The 17,150-nt window shown below is 48.7% G+C and overlaps 1 protein-coding gene across 1 annotated transcript in view; it reads right to left on the reverse strand.

Annotated features, from left to right (window-relative positions):
• EZR (ezrin) overlaps positions 1-17,150 on the reverse strand; it is an 82,724-nt gene that overhangs the window by 64,835 nt on the left and 739 nt on the right. The window contains exon 2 of the mRNA XM_081093897.1: positions 16,011-16,119. The gene's annotated coding sequence lies outside the window, so the exon portion shown is untranslated. The remainder of the gene's footprint in view (positions 1-16,010; positions 16,120-17,150) is intronic.

Raw genomic sequence — 17,150 nt, forward strand, 5'->3', positions numbered from 1 at the left:
TGGATGAGAGACTTTTGTAGTGAATAGACTGTTCAGTAAACATCCAGGAAATAGAGTCACAGTGTGGGAGGAGGAAATCAACTTTCACCGGTAAGAAGAGTTACTGAACAATAAACAACTTTGCGAAGTTTGTGTTCACAGTAATACTCAAATTTGTGCTGACACTGCCCATGGTCACCAATGCTTTACTATTTTCAAACATTACAGCTTGCCTCCCAGGCTGGAAAGTCTAACGGTCAGCGCGGACCCTCCCTCGTTCATTCGCCGATTCTGTCAACCAGTGGTCCCTGAGCCCGATTGCGCCGAGCCCCGAGGCGTTGCAGTGACCGGGTACAGACGTGCTTCAGGGAGCTCAGCAGTATCGATGGCGCAAGTTAGTGAGAAGTGACGCCTCCCATAAGGAGACGGACGTCCGTGGCGTTAGCGCTGTGAACGTGGGGAGATTCGCCCTGACGTGGGTCCTTGAGGAAAGCGCTCAAGAATAAACAAGACGTGAGGGGAGGGAGGCGGGCTGACCGGGCTGCACGGAGGGAAGAGATTCCAGCAGGAGGAACCGCAAGCCGAGGCCCAGGCGGGCGGGAGGCCAGCGTGGCCGTGGCCGTGGCCGACGCAGGAGCCGGGCCAGGGTGCTGCCACCACGGGAGCTGGACTTCGCTTCGGAAACTGGGGGTCACTGGGCTGCTGTAGGCAGGCGGGTGGGGCGGACCGAGCTGCGCAGGCCCTGATTCTCCTTCCCCAGGACTCTGTGGGGGCAGGACGGGGCGGCCAGGTGGACGGGGAGTAGGCCAGGGGGCAGGGGGCAGGAGGCTTGAGGGAGGCCCAACAGCCCCTCGCCCGGTTCTGCAGAGAATGACTCCTTCTTGGCAGAAGTCAGTGTTTTGCCACCAACTTAAAATAAAAGCTGAAAATGTATTTCCAGTAAAACAAGGCAATGGAACACCAGTCACACTGCACCCAAATGGTTTTTTTTAAGTAATTGTGCTCCCCGCACCCACCACCCCAAAGCCTAAAGGATAGGAAATGTGTATCCTTGTTGTCGCATCTCCAGCTCACCCTAGCAACCGTGAGACGCTGTCAGTGAGCGAGGAAACACGGGCGGCCCTGCTAGGGCTGGGACCAAGCGCCCCAGTCTGGGCGGTTACACAACAGGCACTGTTTCCTCACGGGCCCCCAGGATCGACCAGGCCCAGGTGTCGGCGGGGCTGGCTCCTTCTGAGGCTGAGGGGGAGGTCACTCCGGGCTCCCTCCTGGCTTGTCCATGAGTCTGCATCTCTTCCTGTATGTGCGCCTCTGGGTCCAAACTTCCTCCTGTGATGACAACAGTCATATTGGGTTTGAGCCCACCCTCAACCTCATCTGAACGCCCATCACCTCGAAGGGACCTCATCTCCAACAGGGTGGCCTTCTGAGGCCTGGGCATTAGGACTCTGACATTTGAATTTGGGGGGACACATTCAACCCACAGCGCATGGGCTGTGCACTCTGGATTCCATTTCACAAAGCAGCTTCTGTTGTGCCAGCTCCCAGTGCCAGCTCCCAGCGCCAAGCCCTGGGGAGTGGAGCACAGAATGGGCAGAGCAGGGCAGAGAGGATTCCCTTTCCTGGTCTCTTCAAAGCTCAGCTCATAGCCATGAAAAAGCCAAACAAAAGTAGATGGATTGTCCAGGTGGCTACAGTTTTAATTGTGTCTCCTCCTCCCCCCATGTCCCTCAAATTCATATGCTGAAATCCTAACCCCCCAGAATGTGACTATATTTGGAGGTAAGGCCTTTAAAGAGGTAATTAAATTAACATTAGGGCATTGTGGTGGGCCCTAATTTAATAGGACTGGAGTCCGTATTAAGAGCAGGATATAGATATGTATATAAATATGTATAGTATAGATATGTATATAGAATCTTGAAGGGAGACACACAGCAAAGGCGGCGTCTGCAAGCCCAGGAGGGAGGCCTCAGAAGAAACCGAACCTGCGGAAGCTTGATCTCAGAGTCATATTCTCCCTGATGGTGAGAAAAGAAATGTGCTATTTAAGCCCAGTCTGCGGTATTTTGTTACGGCATTCCTAGCAAACCAATATACAAACCAAACCGGTCAGCACGCCTATTCTAAAGTCCAGGTTCATTTGATAGTTCCACTCTACGGTTCGCTTCTTATTAATAAAGAGTAATGTTTCCTGAGCTCTTACCTTATGACAGGCACTGTGCTGAGGGCATTATCAATGTCATTTTATTTAATCTGTACAATTTGATCTAGACACAAGGACTGTTATGATCTTAATTTTTATGGGAAGAAAACTGAGAATGAGAGCTGTAACGTGCTTGCTGAGGTCACCCAGGGGAGAAGGGGCAGAGGCGGGTCCTGGGGTCTAGGTCTAGACTCTAGGGGCACAGCCGAAACATCTGGGCGTTTAGATGATGAAGAGATTAACTTACTCCTTACAACTATTCCCCTCAACATGCAAACAAACCACCTGGTTAAAAACAGGCCAAACCTTAGCAGACCCCTCACCAAGGAAGATATACCGGTGGCAAGGAAGATAGGAAACGATGCTCCACATCCTCTGTCATCAGGGAAATGCAAATTAAAAGGAACACCCATGAGAATGGCCCAAATCCAAAACACTGACAACACCACATGCTGGCAAGGATGTGGAACAGGAGTTCTCACTCATCGCTGGTGGAAATGCAAAATGGTACAGTCACTTTGGAAGACGGTTTGGTGGTTTCTTACGAAACTGATCATTCTCACCACACAATCAGCCACGGTGATCCTTGGTATTTACCTAAAGGAGGTGAAGATTTATGTCCACACAAAATCCTGCACGTGGACAGTTAGAGCTGCTTTATTCAAACTTGGAAGCAACCAGATGTCCTTCAATCGGCAAATGAATAAACTGGTGTATATAGACAATGGACTATCATTCCTCGCTAAAAAGAAATGAGCTACCAAGCCAGAAAAGACACAGAGGAAACGCAAGTGCATATGATTAGTGAAAGAAGCCCATCTGAAGAGGCTGCACGCTGTGTGATTCCAACTCTATGACATTCTGGAAAAGGCAAAACTGGAGCCGGTAAAAGGATCAGGGTTCCAGGGGCTGGGAGGGGAGAGACGAGTAGGTGGAGCACAGGATTTTTAGGGCAATAAAATGGCCCTGGATGGCACTGCAGTGATGGGCACGTGTCAGTATACACTTGTCCAGAGGACGGTCACCACCCAGAGTGACCCTGCTGTAAACTATGGACTTTGGGTGATGACGATGTGTCAGTGCGTGGTCATCGTGTGGAACAAATGTACCGTTTGGTGGGAGGTGTTGAGAGTGGGGGAGGGTATGCATATGTAGGAACAGAGGTATATGGGAAATCTCTGTACTTTCACTTCAATTTTTCTGTGAACCTAAAAATACTCTAAAAATAATGTCTTTTTTAAAAAAAACCCAAACCTACTTTCGTCTTGGGCCAGCTTGTGACTACAAATTCTTCTTCATTCTTGCGGGGATCATCAGCCCTCCATTAGCAGTAATGAAATTAGGCCCGCATTTCAGAGCCCAATTAAATACTTTGGCCTTTGCTATTGCCGCCAGTCGGCAGAAAGCAAAGAAGATTGGAAGAAAATGACAAGTCATCAAATCACAAAGAAACCGGGTAATATGTCCGTCATGGCTGCAGCTGAAGGGGTCTGTGTTGGTGCCGGTGCGGGGTGGGGGGAGGTGGGGGAGGTCCCCTGCGTGTTTACAAGCCTTTCCCGGACCGTCCGCAGAGCAGGACGGACAGAACTCCCCACCATCCCGGCCCTCAGCGAGGGGAGGGGGTGAGGACCTCAGAACGCTGACAAGAAAAACACACTGTAAACGTCTGCTTGGGAAAGGTAATACATGGGAGGGAATGGCAGCTTCATCGTGTGGAAGCTGAACCTTTCCTTGAATGTGAGCTGCCAGGGGTGTGCTATGCCTGCTTTTACATAGAATTGCCAAATTGCTGCAATTTGCATTTGCCCACAATCAGTGCCCCTTGTGCTAGCGGAGCAAACATGGAGAAACAACGAACCCTGCTCTGAGACTAGGTAACCTGCCGGGCCATCCACCCCAGCCGCAGTGCCCTCCCCGGGGACCCTGGCCACCGCTCAGAAACGCCTGCCACCAAGGACGAAGGAGGCGAGAGGAGTTCCCCGTACCTGGAAGGGTTAAGCACTGAGTCAACCCACAGCAGGGGCACACCCAGTGTGAGGTCCGCAGGGTGAAGTCATTTATCTGTGAGTCATATCACTGAGTCAATACACTCTGTTCTATACATTGTTGGTTAGCAACGCACTTCCAAACATCGTGCCCCATGCTTCTGTGACACACAACATTTGACAGGGACAGGAACTGCTCACTTTGACGGAACACTGGGCAATGGCATGAATGAGGCATTGAAACGGACTGGGGTTTGCCCCAATGGAGTTAGAATCGGACGCTGTGGTGCATGATTCCATTTTCTTTTCTTTTTTTTTCTTCTTTTTAAAAAAATATATTTTATTGATTTTTTACAGAGAAGATGGGAGAGGGATAGAGAGTTAGAAACATCGACGAGAGAGAAACATCAACCAGCTGCCTCCTGCACACTCCCCACTGGGGATGTGCCCGCAACCAAGGTACATGCCCTTGACTGGAATCGAACCTGGGACCTTTCAGTCCACAGGCTGACGCTCTATCCATGGAGCCAAACCGGCCAGGGCATCCATTTTCACACTAAGTGTGAAAGCCAGAGGAGAGGACCACCCTGGTGCCCCTGACTAAGGGGCAAAAGAGCAACACTTCTGAGAAACCTTCAGCAGAGTTAAAAAAAGTAAAGGAAAGGAACCAGCCCAGTGGCCCTCTTGTCTTATGTCGCGGCTTTTTCACAGGCTCTGACCACTTGATTATGTTCTTAGCAATTGACAGGACTTCATAATGACTCATGTTTTAAACTAGAACTGTAAACGCAGTTCTTCCAACCACAGACCCTATTAAAAGAACCCTGCGTTTGTAAGTCAGGAGGAATGAGCAGGCGAGGGTGAGGCTGTGTGCTTCCAGGACTGGGAGAAAGGTGTGAGGCATTGCTGTTTTGTTGCCAGGCAACAGGTTGCTTGTGACAACAATCCCTTTTCTCTAAAGGACTAGAGTGCCCTTTTGTTTCCTGAGAGCAGTGCATTTTCATGGTACAAGAAGTACACGAGGAGTTTACACTAATTCGGGCTGTAATCGTAAACGGTGGTTATGAAAGGGAATGTGGTTCTATTTTTGAATTCTTGTGTTTGCTTTCCATCGTAACCTGAGAAAGCGTTTGTCTGAGGAGACAAGTTCTTTCCTTTTCTCAGCTGATTACCACTGTTGGGCTTGTCGGATGTGGTTTGTATGCCTGCGGATTTCTCCAAGCCTCTAAACTCCCCCAGATGACTCGTGAATAGGCCTCTGAGCTTCTCAACAGAGAACATGTCTACATTCAGAAATGTTATAAGATTTGATTCTATAATTTCAAGCTAATTAGCTAATCCTGACGTGAACATGCCATGATACCTTCTGTGTTTTTCTTTTATGTATTCTATCCCAGCATGTGTGTGCGTGTTGTGCACTGGGTATAGACTCCCCAGGACAGGGCCCTGACCTCCTGCCTCCTTACAGCCTCAGTAGCATCTAACGTAGAACGTGGCATGTAGTAGATGCTTAATAAATGCTTGTTGAGTAGACGACTGAATGGATGCACAAAGATTGACATGCATCTTCCAGTTACTTGAATTTTACGTACATCCAAGTCAGGCTCTGAAAATAGTGAAGTGGTGATTGGTAGCACAGCTACTGTAAAAAGAGACAGACAGCCCTAACCGGTTTGGCTCAGTGGATAGAGCGTCGGCCTGCGGACTGAAAGGTCCCCGGTTCGATTCCGGTCAAGGGCATGTACGTTGGTTGCGGGCACATCCCCAGTAGGAGATGTGCAGGAGGCAGCTGATCGATGTTTCTCTCTCATCGATGTTTCTAACTCTCTATCCCTCTCCCTTCCTTTCTGTAAAAAACAAAACAAAACCAATAAAATATATTTTTTTTAAAAAAAGAGACAGACACCTAAATGCACTTAGAGACCTGTCCTTCCTGCATAAAATCGTACGTTTTATGTAGAAATGTCAATCGAAAACTCTTGGGAGTAGTTGCAGAATGCTGATATTCTTTGAATTTTGAGAGATCATAAAGTTCACTCTAAAAATGGGAAAGGACGGAGGCTCGAGAGCCAGCCACAGGTTGGACATCTTCTCCTCAGATGAGTTCTCCTAAAGCAGAGCTAGGGGTTCGCTGCCACACGCAGTCTACAGGTGCCCCTCTGACCGCAGGCGCTGGGTGTGCTGGCTGTCTTTTCTCCTTGACAGCGTACAGGAATCTTCGGGCAACCTCTCGGGTTTCAGAAGGAAGGTGCAAAAGAGAAGGAAGGAAGGTGCTTCTGACACCCTTTTGGACACTGGTTCTTACTCCCGGAGAATAATGGTTATTACTGAGTGCTTACTACATGCTACTACTCTAAGATCTTCACAGGAATTAATCCCTTTAACGCTCACAACAATCCCAGGAGGTGGATGTTATCTTGTCCATTTTAAAGAGGAAGAAATGGAGGCACCAGGAGGTTGAGTAACTTGCCTCAGGCGCTGCCTCTCCTACGTGGCAGAACTAAGCCGAACCCAGACAGGCTAGTCCAAGCTCTACTCTCTGGATCCTCCAGACACCCCTCTGCGACAGAGAAGGGGAATCCTGGCACGCCCAGCTGCCACCTTCCCCACCTGCTCTCTCCTGCCTGGTTCTGGGCTGGCCTGGGGTTCGTGACTCATTAAGGCTCAAGGGTCTTGCAAAGGTGAGTGAATGCAAGTGCTGGCTCAGCCTGAGCTCGCTTGTCCTGGAGCTGGGCTGGGCTGGGCTGTGTGGAGTGGCCTCCCTGGGCTCGACTTGAGGGTCACCCCTTCAGACCTGCACCCTGAAAGCCTGGGACTGGCCGTCGTGGGGGGCCAGGCAGGGCACTCTGACGCCAACTGCACTGCCCAGAGGAGGTGCATTCCCATCAAGGGCAAGCCTCGGGCTGCACCCAAGGAGACACGCTGACTCTCACCACAGACAGAACATTCTGGCCCTGCGGCCCTGCCAGAGGCTGCCAGAACCCTGCCCTCTCCTCCAAGGGGAGAGGGTGGGGGCGGTCACACACCACACCCCCCCACATATACACACCACACGCCCACACGCACACACACACACCACACACACACACACACACACACACACACCACACACACATATACACACACACCACACCCCCCCACATATACACACCACACGTGCGCACGCACGCACACACCACACATATACACACCACACACACACCACACACACATACACACACCCATACACATATGCACACCACACACACACACACACATACACCACACACACATATATACACACACACCACACCCCCCCACATATACACACCACACGCGCGCACACACACACACACACCCCACACACATACACACCACACACACACCACACACATATATACACATATACACACCCCCACACATATATGCACACCACACACACACACACACACACCACATATACACATATACACACGCACCACACACATACACACACACACCACACATATACACACCACACACACACACACCACACACACATATACACATATGCACACGCACCACACACACATACACACACACCACACGCATATACACACCACACACATATACACACCACACACACACACACACAAACGCACACACCACACACACATACACATCACACACACACACCACACACATATACACACCACACACACACACCACACACACACACACCACACACATATACACATATACACACACACACCACACACACCCCATATACACACCACACATATACACCCCATACATATACTCACACCACATACACACCCCATACATATATACCACCATACACACATATACATACCATTCTTATTCGTATACACCGCCACACACACATACTAGTATACACACCACGCACACACCCACACACACTGTGCTTTATGTAACAGGTTTGCCTTCCACCAACTCTCCTTGATCAGCAAACACTCCCGAAGGTGCAGCCCACACCTGCATTCCTAGACCACACACACCAGCCCCTCCCTGCGGAGGCCCTCGCTCCGCTCTGGTGAGTCACAGCTCCTGCTGCACAGGAGTCCCTGGTGGGCCCCGCCCTGCCCACAGGAAGTGACCAGAGTCAGTATATAACTTTTCTCCCAGGGCTGGTGCACATGTTCAAAAGGTGGTTAAAGCGAGCAAGAGCTGTCTGTGCAGGGGCCGCTCTGGAGAAGGACCAGGGCAGGAGGCGGCAGAGCCTCGGAGGCCTCCGATTCCCATCTTTTCTGAAACGGCAGAGCCGGCCTGAGGAGCCACGGGCTGCAGCACCACCAAGAATGCAGGGGCTTGGGACACCTGAGAGGCGGGGCCAGAGGGGGCACCCCGAGGGGAATGTCCAAGGGGGCTGGATTCTCTTTACATTTAAAAAAATCAAAGTGTCAAAAAAATAAAGTAAAAAGAAAAATCAAAATGTTGTCTTGTGGGTGTGGCTCAGTGGTTGACCATTGACCTATGAACCAGGAGGTCGCGGTTCTATTCCCAGTCAGGACACATGCCCGGGGTGTGGGCTCGGTCCCCAGTAGGGGGTGTGCAGGAGGCAATCAATGATTCTCTCTCACCATTGATGTTTCCATCTCTCCCTCTCCCTTCCTCTCTAAAATCAATAAAAATATATATTTTTTTAAAAAATTGAAGTGTCGTTTCTTTCAGGAACCTCCCCTCAGGGCTCTGAGGTCCTCCAGGACCCAAAGGCCAAGGGAGCTGTTGCCTCTGCAGCCACTGCGCCCTTGGGTAGCACTGACGGTCAAGCTGCCACTCAACAGGGCTTGCCATGTGCCCACTTTGGGGCAAGGACGCCAAATGGTCAGACCTATTCCCAGCATGCACTTTGGACCATCTCCAGTGATTGGGGCAAACCAACATTCCACTAATAATCCCTCCAAAAAGACAAAGAGCCACAAAGCAAACAGCTTCTAGAACCCCATGGAACTGGATACGCCATGGAGAGGAGAGTAGAGGGGCTCGGTGCACTCGAGCCACCTGGGGTCTGTGAAAGTGTGGGTCTGCGGGAGTCTGAGATTCCACATTTCTCCCAGCCAGTGCCCATGGACCACACTGGAGTACTGGCATTGGGGGTGCTATAGAGCGTTCGGGAGGGGTGTGTCAGTCACCCTGATAGAACCAGGGGAGGAAAATGGACTCTAGGAAACTGAATCTGGCGAAGAGGCAGGTCTGAAAAGTGGGGATAGTAATGCCAATTCCATAGGCTTCAGGGAGGATAAAATGAGAAGATATATGAAGGCCTTAGTATAGGGTCTGGCACAGACTAAGCAGTCAGTGAATAGAATACTTGTCGGTATTATTATTATAACTAGAGGCCCGATGCACGAAATTTGTGCACTTGGGGGGAGAGGGGAGTCCCTCAGCCCAGCCTGGGCCCTCTCGCAGTCTGGGAGCCCTTGCGGGATGTCCGACTGCCGGCTTAGGCCCGCTCCCCAGTCAGACAGCCTTAGCACTGCCGCAGAGGTGTGAGAGGCTCCTGCCACCACTGCTGCACTCACCAGCCATAAGCCTGGCTTCTGGCTGAACGGCGCTCCCCCTGTGGAAGCGTACTGACCACCAGGGGGCAGCTCCTGTGTTGAGCGTCTGCCCCCTAGTGGTCAGTGTGCGTCATAGTGACTGGTCGTTCCACCATTCAGTTGATTTGCATATTAGCCTTTTATTATATAGGATTATAAATAGCTGAAGCAAAGCAGTGGAATGTCTCCTTTTACTTCCAACACAGGTCAAAACAGATGTCTCCGGGGAGGCAGGAACTCCCCTCCCCGTTGTGATGCTGGACAGGAGAACTGGATGACCTTGACCAGAGGGCAGAAGGTCTCAGTCCAAGGACCTCGGATAGACGTAGACTGTCCCTGCTCTGGCATAAACAGGGGCAAGTATTCAGGGTACTCGGGACTAATTCATGGGTAGGAAGGTTGTGCAGACATTGAAATGTTACCGCATAGCAGACCCTCCCTACTTTAGCTTCAGTACCCCAGGGTATGCTCCAACCCAGGGGCAGCCGGACTCAGAATGGGGATCCCTGGTGTCAGCCTTGCTGATGCTGGGTGTCTCAAGGGCCTGCTACACCCCACGCCCTAACTACCTCCACCCACGGCAGCCAGGAGCTGTGCTTAGTACCAGGTCCTCTCAGCGGAGGGTGTGCAGTTCACTTCCCCAAATATTTCCCCTGGAGAGATAAACCGAGAGATAAACGGGAGGTGTCAGGCGATGCCAAGCCCCAGCGAGGCCAGCCCTCTGGAAGAGCGACTGTGAATGTTGATGAAATGGGCAGAAGCTAAACAGCAGTGATTTATTTTCCAGTCTCTGGCATTTCTAATCCTATTTTTCTTCTCCTCCCCTTCTCTTAACAGGGCAGGGCAAGCAGTCTTAAGGCCAGCTGGCCGCACTCTCTGTTCTCCTCACAGATTCGTATGTGAAACGATAAAGCTTTGACGTGGCCACTCTCAACCCGGGTCCTCCACTGCTGTCTCAAGGATGTGGCCAACGTGCAAAGATGCTTCCCCGTTTTAGAGGGGAAGAGACACAGGCCACCCGTCCTCGCTGTGTCCCCCTCCTTCCCGGCACACCTGGAGGGCCCCACACCTACAGCCTGCTCTCCCTGCCCCACCCGCACCCAGGGAAGCTCCACTGTGACCTCTGGATGGCCCAGGTTCACCAGCCTGGACTTCCTCATCCCAAATCTCAGTCCAAGATGACAATTAAGTCATCTCACTCTTTTACTGGAGGGAGGAGGCCTCCCAGGTCCCCACCCTCTCCTGGGGTCATGTATACATTCTAGCAGCTGCATTCATTGGCTTATTTAGCAGAAGACCTGGCAGAGGATAAGCAGTCAGTAAATAGAATCCTGTTGTTATTAACAACTGAAACAACCGAGTGTCAACCATATGCCAGGTACAGTTCAAGGGTGTTGGGAGATGAGCAAGATGTGTCCCTGCCTCTGGCTGTTTCCGGGCCATTGAAGGCGACTGACAAGGAACGTGCTGTTAAACTGAAGGTGATGGAGGCAGAGCAGGAACAGTGCGCTCCGTGCCCCAGAAGCACATAATGGCTGACTACCCCCGAGAGTGAAGACCTCATGAAGGTGACATCCGGGCTCTGCTATGATCTGAATGTGTCTCCCCCCGCACCCCCCCCCACCCCCCCCAGGATTCTTATGTTGAAATACCACCCCCGCCCGGAGATGATGAGCAGGCCATAGGTGTGGGTTCTCCAGGTGTGCCAGGAAGGAGGGGGACATACAGTTCGCCCCATCTACCATGTGAGGACACAGTGAGAAGGCTCCAGCTTGGAACCAGAGAGAGCTCTTACCACAATGCAACCGAGCTGGCCTTGCCCTTGGATTCCAGCCTCCAGAACCGAGAGAGGTAAATTTCTGTTGTTTACAGTCCCCCAGGCTGTGGTATTTTGTTAGAGCAGCTTGAAGGACCCAAGACGGGCTGTTTCTCCAGGGCTGAGTAGAAGTTTGCCAGAGAGAGAAGAGGGGATTATCAACCTCTGGAGAACTGCTGCCAGAACCCTTCCATAGGGAACTATTACTCTAGGCTTGTCCGGTGTCACTGACAAGATAACTTTCTCCTGAGAATTTCCTGTTCGAACTTGGCTTTGATCTTTGCAAGTACTTTCCTAGAGCAGACTGAAATTTCTGGAATATTCATTGTAATTAAAATATATGTACGGCCCTAACCAGTTTGGTTCAGTGGACAGAGCGTGAGCCTGCGGACTGAAGGGTCCCAGGTTCGATTTCGATCAAGGGCATGTGCCTTGGTTGCGGGCACATCTCCAGTGGGGGGTGTGCAGGAGGCAGCTGATCGATATTTCTCTCTCATCGATGTTTCTAACTCTCTGTCCCTCTCCCTTCCTCTCTAAAAAAAAAAAAATCAATAAAATATATTTAAAAATATATATATGTATGTTCTTAAAAAAAATCTGATTTATATCTTTCACTTTTCACTGACAAACTTTATTTACAGAAATAAAGTAGGACTTCCTAAAATCCCCAAATGCCAATAATCTATAGTCCCCCATGCGAGGTTACTGAGTTTCTACATGCTTTTAAAGTTAAGTTTGATATATTTTATCCAGCATTTTTAAGTGTTTTGTAGTGAGATTATTTTCAACTTAGATTGTTCACCTTATCACCAGAAATCCCAGTTCTGAATACCTAGTTTGAAATACCTTAATTGAGTAATTACTCTGATAGGAACACTTCTACTGGCCAGTGAGTTGTAACGTGGCCAGGTCTAGGATGAATGCCACTGGCTCCCCCTGGGAAACTTCTAGTTGTTGACAATGCCTGGGAAGCCTCTAGACAACAGCCCATCTTGACCACCCATTCCTAGTTGTGTGAGCCAGTTCCTTCCTGACAGGCTTTTCTGCTTTTTTAAGAGACAGGAAGAAAAGAGAAAAACATTGATGGGAAAGAATGAAACATCATTGGTTGCCTCCTGCATGCCCCCTACCCGAGATGGAGCCAGCAACCTGGGCATGCATGTGCCCTGACTGGGAATCGAACCGGCAACCTTTCAGTGCACAGAATGGCACCCAACCAACTGAGCCACACCAGCCAGGGCCTAACAGGCTTTTCATGCACCCGGTGAAGCTGCCCTGTCATGTATTCATGCATTTTTGTATGTATACTGTATCTAGCTATCTCCTTTTAGCCAAGAGTCCCATGACAATCACCACAATATGTCAGCCACTGATGTGTCATTTGAAGTGAGCCTTGGAGAAGGGCTTGGAACCAAAAACTATATGTATGTCCATAACAATTGCTAACTTTAGCCCAGAAGAGGTTATCTTACATTTTTAGGATTCCAGCTAAAGATTCTACTATCATGAACCCTCCTGCCCAGATCCACCCAATGTGATGTAATTCCTTAGTTTTACTGTCAAGGAAATAACTAAGATTCCGTATTGCAAGGCAGAGCTAATGGCAGAGAACATGTCTGTATTCCATTCCGATGGATGTGGAGCTGCACAGTCTCTGGACGCAGCCATTCTTGAGGAATCAGTATCCAGTGCCTTCCCCAGCTCAGACGCACCTCTGAAATGGTTGTCAGGTGTTCATTCCACAGTGTGCATTTCTTTTGGCAGGAACACCCAGCCTCCATCTTGCCAAGGGTGGTTATGATAGAACTAGTGGCCCAGTGCATGGATTCGTGCACATTGAAAGGAAATTAATTAGAAGGTGGCCAGTGGGGTGGGACTGGGCGGGACAGGCTGGACATGCCCTGGAGCCAACTTCCTGTGGTCCCTTCCTGGCTGGCCACACATGGCTTGAAAGGTGTTTGCTGAGTGAGTGGGGTCCCTCCGGCAGGTGGGGTCCCTCAACCCGGCCTGTGGGGATCAGGCTGAAACTGGCTCTCTGACATCCCCCGAGGGGTCCCAGAGTGCGAGAGGGCACTCTGCAAAGTTGCTGTCATAGAGGGTGTGGAACGCAAACACAAGTGTGCAGTAAACCAAATTTGGGGTTGACAGTGCCCCAGTAAAAACATAACCCACGGCCAAATGTGGAATCACACTGCTCCCTCCTCTAGGTTTTGGGGTGCGTCACCTGAGAACTGCCACTGCCAAGTCACTGCAGTGCAGCAGCTCCTGCGTTGAACATCTGCCCCCTGGTGGTCAGTGTGCATCATAGCAACCGTTCGGGCGGGTGGAGGGACACTTAGCATATTAGCTTTTATATATATAGATGCACCTCTTTAGTGACTGGCATTCTGAATGGCAGAGTCACTGGCTAGGGCCTTGAACCAGCCATTATACACTCCCAAGCAGTTGCCATCAGAGAGTCTCATCTATTTACTATTTCACTTTTGGATTAGGAAAAAATAGCTCCACTTAAATTGTAACCATTTAGGTAAACTTATTATTTTGCAAGTTTCTGGAAACTCATTTTACTTAAACTATATCTGGATGTGTAGTGACTTGCAAAGTTTTCATTTTTTCTTTTTTCTCGCTGGGAGGAGCTGGGGAAGGTTTTATGGAAGAACTGGCGTTCGAACTGAACCTTCAAGAGTCGAGAGCAAGTGCAAAAGGGAAAAAGTGAGTCCCTCCCCGGCAGAAAGCCCAGCAGGAGTCGCAGGGCACATGGGGTGTTTGGGGGAATGGTGGTTCTGTGTGTCCAGAGCAAGGCAGACAGGGCTGCAGAGGTGGTTCAAGGCCAGAGTAGCCTTGAACCACCAGGGCCTCTGTTTTGGTCAGATCTCTTGGGTTGCAAGAGACAAAAGACACAATCCCAAGAGGCTGAAATGGACAGAAAATCTACTGACTTAAAAAACTGAAAAATTCAGTTTATCGGCTTCAGGTAAAGCTGGATCTAGGGGCTCAATGATGCCACTTGGTCTCCCATCTCTCTGCGTCTCCCTGTGGTGGCCTCACTCTGGAACAGACCCTTTCCAAATGGAGGCAGCCCAGGCTGATACCTTCCCAATTCCAAGGCCAGTGGAAGGAAAGATTCATTTCTCCCCCAAAGTTTTCATTTTTGTAATAATATTCACTGTATAGCTGCTACACTGTGCAATACACACACAGCACATTTTATAACTTTATACTGGAAAAGAGGACTTAAAAGTCTCCCTTTGATTGGTTAGCAGTGATGAAAACAAACTGTTTAACTGATTATACAAGATTAATTAATAAAATTAGAGACTTTTAAAGGGAAAAATATCTCCTAAATTATATTTTAAAAGAAATGTGTTTAATTTTTGCTACTGTTACTTCCATACTTGGTATTTTGTGTTTGTTTTCCTTATTTGTGAATGTGTGTCTTGCTAGACTAAATTATTTTCATTAAGAATTTTGGCCAGCCCAGCCGGTGTGGCTCAATGGCTGAGAGTTGACCTATGAACCAGGAGGTCACGATTCGATTCTCTGTCAGGGCACATGCCCGGATTTCGGGCTCGATCCCCAGTGAGGGGTGTACAGGAGGCAGCCGATCAATGATTCTCATCATTGATGTTTCTATCTCTCTCTCCCTCTCCCTTCCTCTCTCTGAAATCAATAAAAATATATTTTTTAAAAAGAATTAATGCCAGCCCTAACCAGTCTGGCTCAGCGGATAGAGCATCGGCCTGCGGACTAAAGGGTCCCAGGTTTGATTCCGGTCAAAGGCATGTACCTGGGTTGCAGGCACATCCCCAGTGGGGGGCGTGCAAGAGGCAGCTGAATCGATGTTTCTCTCTCATCAATGTTTCTAACTCTAATGTTTCTAACTCTCTATCCCTCTTCCTCTCCCTTCCTCTCTGTAAAAAATCAATAAAACATATTAAAAAAAAAAAAGAATTATGGCCAGAGTTAGAGCTTGGGACCAGTGAGAAAAAACAGATTATACCTTAAAAGTACAGTCTATTTCTCTAGTGCCTGCTTGTGAACCACGCTATTTTGCTGAAATGTCTTCAGAAAGTTCTATTAAAGAGTAGCCTATGTATTATACCTAATATATTTTCAGTAACTATTTGTTAAATGCATGACAGACACAACTAAAGCTGAAGCTGTTATTTGGAAATGATGTTGTTGAAGTGTCAATAAGGACATTTAAAGTTATAAATGGTGATAAATGATCTTAATGTAAATTACTATCCTACTGAAATTCAGTACAGTATGTAGCTCTATAAAGGGAACAATAAAGGTATAGTCATCACAGCTACATGCTTTCCTTAAACGTTCAGGAGAAGGGGCAAAAAAGAGAACTAACATTTTTGGATATTTATATACACCACAAACTAATCCAGGAACTTCATAAATCTCACTTAATCCGAACAGCAAAGTAGGTTACATATAAAGAAAATGAGGTCCAGAGAAGTTTGGAAACTCACACAGCGTTCAATGCAGATTGCACACGGGCCTGCCTGGTTCCACGGCAATCCCGGCTGCAGTGTCTCCTGTACATGGATTTGGAACCATCATCAAATAGTTCTGGTAGCTCTGGGCGGGAAAGGGTAGAAAAATGTTCGAAAGTCATTCTTATGTACAGTTTGCTTCCTGGTTCCTAACCAACCAAGGAGATTATGTGAGGCCACTTTGTACACAGTCCAGTCTCCATATCAACGAGCACAGCAGAACCAAAAATCTTTCCAAAGACTTTGTCCTGCGGGCTTACTGTGGTCTGCTACTCAGGGGAAGTGCAGACTGTTAGGACCCTGGCACCATTATTTTCCCTGAGTAGCAATCCTTTTAAAGCCAGCTGCTGGGCAAACATCTTCCTGAAGATATGTAACACTTACTGACTGATCTCACCTCCTTTTGTTCCAGCCTAAGGCTGAATTTCCAATTACATAAGGCAGGAGAAAAGAAACTCTACAAAGCTTAGTAGTTAAGGGCACAAGTGTCAGAGTCAGACAACCTTGGATTATGAATCCTGGCACTGCCTCATACAAACATAAAGTTATTCCATCTCTCTGGGCCTTCATTTCCTTTTCTGTAAAATTGGTTATAATAACAGTATCTCAATCACAGAGATTTTGTAAGGATTAAATGAAACACCTCTTAAGCATTTACAATGCTTGACACATTAAAAATGTTTAATAAGCCCTAACTGGTTTGGCTCAGTGGATAGAGCGTCAGCCTGCAGACTCAAGGGTCCCAGGTTCGATTCCGGTCAAGGGCATGTACCTTGGTTGTGGGCACATCCCCAGTAGGGAGTGTGCAGGAGGCAGCTGATCAGTTTCTCTCTCATCAATGTTTCTAACTCTCTATCCCACTCTGTAAAAAAATCAATAAAATAAAAATAAAAAACTTAATACGTGGCAATTCTTATTGATGTTCATGTTGAATAGTGACCAAGTTATGTTCTTTCTACATGCAACTGCAAATGATCTTCAAGGCTGTGAGCTCAGAAAACCTAGGCGGCCTTCATGAAGGGCTCTGCAACCAAAGGCAAGATCTGTGATTCTAAGGAGGCAACAGAACTCATTAACAGAATTCCTTTAGAGCTAAATTCCCATTTGATAGGGAGT

The sequence above is a fragment of the Myotis nattereri genome (assembly GCF_964212035.1).
Source record: "Myotis nattereri genome assembly, chromosome: 6".
In the NCBI taxonomy this organism is placed as follows: domain Eukaryota; kingdom Metazoa; phylum Chordata; class Mammalia; order Chiroptera; family Vespertilionidae; genus Myotis; species Myotis nattereri.